The sequence below is a fragment of the Indicator indicator genome, unplaced genomic scaffold, assembly GCF_027791375.1.
Source record: "Indicator indicator isolate 239-I01 unplaced genomic scaffold, UM_Iind_1.1 iindUn_scaffold_62, whole genome shotgun sequence".
NCBI classification, from domain to species: Eukaryota; Metazoa; Chordata; class Aves; order Piciformes; family Indicatoridae; genus Indicator; species Indicator indicator.
In genome coordinates, this window is record NW_026539193.1 from 188,635 (window position 1) to 194,380 (window position 5,746).

Genomic DNA, 5,746 nt, shown 5'->3' on the forward strand with positions numbered 1-5,746 from the left:
AGGTGCCAACTGTGTGTGCAGAAAGCCTCAGGGAAGGCAGAATCAGAATCTGTCTGGCCACAAGGGCTGGCTGCAGGCTGCAGTGCAGATGCTGCCCCACGCTGCTGGCTGGAAGCTGAAGGAAGATTGAGCCAAAAGGCCCAGGGGAGCTAATGAGCAGCTTGAGAAATGCTCTCAGGGGTGGAGTGAGTTCTCCATCACCTGGAGCTAAGACTTTGCTGACTTTCAAGAAGTGCTCTGAGGTAATTTTTTGATGACTGAGTAAGGAGTCAGAGGCTCTGAAGAAGGTTCTGCAACCCTTAGTGCTGTCAAACTTCATCCTTTTAACCCACTGTGGTCAAAGCCAAGGGGCCCTCAGTTCAGGAAGGAGCTCAGGGATCTGCTTGAGAAAGTCCATCCCAGAGGCACAAAGATGCTGCAGGCAGTGGAACATCTTCCTCATGAGGAGAGCCTGAGGGAGCTGAAGGTCTGCAGCTTGGAGAGGAGGAACCTGAGGGTGACCTCATTGCTGGGGATCAAGATGTGCAGAGGGAGTGCCAGAGGCTGGAGCCAGGCTCTGCTGGGGGATGCCCAATGCCAGCTCAAGGGGCAGGGGTGGAAGCTGAGGAAGTGCCATGGAAACAGGAGGAAGAATTTTGTCACTGTGAGGGTGACAGAGCCCTGGAGCAGGCTGCCCAGGAGGGCTGTGGAGTCTCCTCTGGAGATATTCAAGACTGGAGGATCTCCAGAGGTCCTTTCCAGCCCCTGGCATTCTGTGATCTGTGATTCTGTGATCTGTGATCTGAGACTTCCACCCTCTCCTTTGAGTCAAGTCAAGGACTGCGTTGTGACCTTAAACAGGAAGCAGTGGCCGAGAGCAACTCGGTGTTGTCAGCTGAGCTGAGCTGGGCCAAGGGGCAGTCAGCCCTCTGCCTGGCCACGCCCCTTCCTCGAAGCCCATCACCAGCATCAGAGACACCTGACCCCACTGTGGTGAAGGCACCATATGCCCAGAATTATGCCCCAGGATGCCAGCAAACTCATCCCAACATGTTTTGGTAAGTCCCCCCTTTCCACCCTCCTTTCAGGAGAGGAGGACAAAGGCCCAGGTGCCAACCTGTCTCCTAAGGGGTACACAACTGCATGCACCCATTGCATGGCATGCTCATGCTCTTTCCATCTAAGGGCATCATTCTAGCTTCACCCTTTCTATAGTTGGAAGCAGGTTGTTGACAAGTGTGCCCATTGGCCAGATCCAGCCAGATCAAGAAATCTGTAAGTATTCCCCACTTGTTTACCACCTTGCTCTCTCCTTTTGCTTTCTCTCGCTGGGTAAGCTCGCGCTGCGTGAGCTGTAAGCCTTCTCACTCCCACATGCAAGCATACTAGAGGCCTCTGCAACACAGAAGGAAGCCAGCCCCCGAGCTGCTGGGGGAATGTGAAGGTTTGAAGCTGTCTTTTTAATTTTTCTTTGCAAAGTTCAAGCAGAGAAAGTGAAAGAATGTAAATAAGTCACTATTGGGTGTAAGAAACAAAATAGTGATTGTTCTAAACACTTCCATTGGATAGATAGAAATGTTTAAAGACTATTACTCAAAACAAAGTGGGGCACTCTGCATTCTGCAATCTGCAGTGGGGGCAGCTTGCTGGGGTGTCTGGCTGCTGTTTCTTCTTCTCTTCTGGCTGAAGATGACACACTGACCTTGGCAGGTAAGTTAACAACTTCTCTGCTTTAGCTAACTCTGCTTTCTGGCCAGGGGGGTCTGGGGGGGAAGCCCCTGGAAGAGAGGCCCCTTTGGGAAAGGTCCCGTTTGGGGGGAAGCAAAGGGAGATCGGTTGTGCTTTCTCTTTTGATTGTATATATTTGTAAATGTTGTGAATTTTGTATATTTGTACATATTCATTGCATTTCATCGTAGATTTTAGACTCTGCTTGTAAATACAGCTTTTCATTTGCTTCCAGACTGAGCTAGCCTGGTTATTGTCGGGGGGGGAATTTCAGCTCACACTGACACAGGGAACCCACAAACAGGATGATCCCTTCGCTGAGGTACAGATAGCCAGCATCGTAAGCCCAGTCAAGAGGACTGAGGACACCCTGAGGGTAAGCTTTAGCCCAGGAGGGGAGGGACTAGCCCAAGCCTGGAAGTGCAGCAGAGCTGCAGCCATAAGCAGCTCATCAAGCAGCTAAGCATTCTGTGTGACCCCCACCATTTGCGGGAGATCAGAGGAGCCATCTGCTGTCACCGCTCCGCAGCCCTGTGCCATCAGGGTAAAGTAACCTGGGATGAGAGTGGTGAGACCTTGGAATGGGTTGTCCAGGGAGGTGGTTGAGGTCCCATCCCTGGAGGTGTTTAAGGCCAGGCTGGATGAGGCTCTGGCCAGCCTGCTCTGGTGTGAGGTGTCCTTGGGCATGGCAGGGGGGTTGGAACTGGATGATCCTTGTGGTCCCTTCCAACCCTGACTGATTCTAGGATTCTATGATTCTATGATTGCCCGAGAGAAAGAGAGAGAGAGAGAAACAGACATCCTCTCCTTTGAGATCAAGCCAAGGACTGCATTGTCACCTTAAATGGGAAGCAGTCGCCGAGAGATCAGCATTGTCAGCTGGAGACGAGCCAAGGGGGAAGTGCAGCTTCACCATGCCCCTTCCCCGACCCAGCCCACCAGGAACCATCACCTCGATCCAGAGGGCCGACTCCGAACGACCTGGCCCCGGCCCCATCACGTGGGACCACTCCCCTGGACCAGCCCTGCTGGGCCGACCCTGTTCAAGGGAAGCCACCAATCGGTGGAAAGTCGCCCCCGCCGTGGGAGGACAAAGCAAACCTTGCCCCACCCATGGAGGCAGGAGGAGAAAGAAAGGCACTGCCCAGACGGACCAGCCCCGGGCCTACAGCAGCGAGCAGCCAGCATAACCCAGCAATTTGCCTCACTACAAAGAAAGACAGAATGCTTCTTTCCATGTGTGCAACACTCAGTAACAGTCTATTCAAAGAGCCTGCACGTAGCCACGTGATATCCCAGCTTGACTTGCCTCGTGATAGCATTATAAATGTCTCTGTATACAGCCAATGGTTGCCAAGCATCTTGTTGAGTCTCCATCTAGTGGAAAAGCAGCAGAACTGCACCCCTCGTTCCCTTAACAGAAATCGATTCTGCAAATATTATAATTGGGTAAAATTGTATCTACTGAACCAGTTATGGATAATATCTTTACCACCGTGCATCAGAATCAATAGATATTGATATATATAAAGGTGATTAATCGATAATATAAAGGTGATTAATCGAATATTAATAATTTTAATAATGAATAAAAGTAGAATTTTCATATTTCATGATTCATAATTAATAACCATCCTCCATATCCCTAATCACCACACCTACCCCGAAGGACCCAGCCCCACCAGCTGCTGGTTGACACAGTTGTGCTGTGGAACCACCCTGCCAAGGGAAGCTGCTGATTGGCGGAGAGCCTCACCCCTTCTGCAGAGGCAGGAGGAGGAAGAAAGTCACCGGCCGGGGGAAAAGGCTTCCCACAGCCTGCCAGCGACTCAGCCACAGCCTCAGCCCAGGGAGCCTTCCCCCAACCAGAACGGAGCAGCCCCAGGCAGCCAGAGAGCAGCCAGCATAACCCAGAAGCTTACTTCATAGAAGAGAATCATGGAATCATAGAGTCATAGAATCATGGAATCATGGAATCATGGAATCATAAAATCATAGAATCATAGAATCATAGAATCATGGAATCATGGAATCATAGAATCATGGAATCATAGAGTCATAGAATCATGGAATCATAGAATCATAGAATCATGGAGTCATAGAGTCATAGAATCAACCAGGTTGGAAGAGACCTCTGAGATCACTCAGCCCAACCGATCACCCAGCCCTATCCAATCAACTAGACCATGGCACTGCTTCATCCAGGCTTCTCTTGAATGTCTCCAGTGATGGTGACTCCACCACCTCCCTGGGCAGCACATCCCAAAGGCAAATCTCTCTCTTTGTGAAGAACTTTCTCCTCACACCCAGCCTACACCTCCCCTGGCACAGCTTGAGACTGTGTCCCTTCCTTCTGCTGCTGCTTGCCTGGGAAAAGACACTAACCCCCACCTGGTTAAACCTCCCTTCAGGCAGCTGTAGAGAGCAATGAGGTCTCCCCTGAGCCTCCTCAGCTGTAGACAGCAATGAGGTCTCCCCTGAGCCTCCTCTTCTCCAGGCTAAACAGTCCCAGCTCCCTCAGCCTCTCCTCACAGGGTTTGTGTTCCAGACCCCTCCCCAGCTTCGTTGCCCTTCTCTGGACACGTTCCAATACCTCAATGTCTCTCTTGAGGCCAGAACTGGACACAGGACTCAAGGTGTGGCCTGACCAGTGCTGAGGAGAGGGGAAGAATAACCTCCCTTGTCCTGCTGGCCACACTATTGCTGATCCAGGCCAGGATGCCATTGGCTCTCCTGGTCACAAACGCTACAAAGACAGACAGAGAGAATCCTTCCACATGTGCAGTGCTTGCTAACGTTCAGTTCAAAGCACCTGCACCAAGCCCTATGACATTCCAGCTCAAATTGCCTCTGCTAGCACTGGAAATCTTTCTCTCTATATAGTCAAACCGGCCAAGCATCTTGTGGAGTCGCCATCTGGTGGACAAGCAGTGGAACTGCACCCTGCGTTCCCTTAATTAGAAATCAATTCTGTAAATCTTCTAATTGAGTCAAATTGGACGAAGTAAACCAGTTACGGGATGTGTTTTCACAACCGTGCACTAGAATCCATATAAAAATAGTGATTAATTGTTTATTAATAATTTTTAATAATTAATAATTTTCATATTTATATTTCATACATTAATAATCTATTCATCACAGTCCTCTGGCCCCTCTGCAGCAGCTCCATGGCCTTGCTGTGCTGAGGGCTCCAGCCCTGGCTGCAGTGCTGCAGGTGAGGTCTGCCCACAGCAGAGCAGAGCAGAGCAGAGGGGCAGGATCCTCTCTCTCCAGCTCTGGCCACACTGCTTTGGTGGCAGCCCAGGCTGCCCTTGGCCTGAGGTGCTGCAAGCTCACACTGCCTGCTCCTGGCCAGCTTCTCCCTCCCCCCAGCACCCCCAAGTCCTTCTCCTCAGGGCTGCTTTCTCTGCCCTCCTCCCCCAGCCTGCCCTGGCACTGAGGATTGTTCTGGCCCAGCTGCAGGACTCTGCACTTGCTCTGCTTGGCCCTCAGGAGCTTCCCCTGGGCACCACCTCTCCAGCCTCTCCAGCCCCCTCTAGTGCCATGCCTGGATCTTCATGACTGCAAACCCTTTTTTGAGTAGATTCCTGCTCCTTTCTAGAGCCATGCACACAACACTGAATTGGTTTAGAGTTTTTGTGTTTGTGCTTTTGAGAGCAAATTCCCAGCAGAAAACTCTCTGCCCATCACTGAGAAGAAACCTTTGCAGTGCCCAGGCAGGGAGTTCTGCATCACCCAGCGACAGCAAACCCTTTGCCTTGAGAGAGATTTATTGCCTAGGAGATGCAGCAGAGATCAACTTCTCAAGAGCTGAGCCTCTGGCACATGGGGGCAGGTTGAGCTGCCTCCTTTTGGGTGATTTTGTGAGAGTTTACTGATCACAGGTTGCCCAGGGAGGCTGTGGCTGCCCCCTCCCTGGAGGGGTTCTGTACCAGGCTGGATGAGGCCTTGAGCAACCTGGGCTGGTGGAGGATGTCCCTGCTGGGTGCAGGGGGTTGGACTGGATGAGCTTTGAGCTCCCTTCCAACCCAACCCA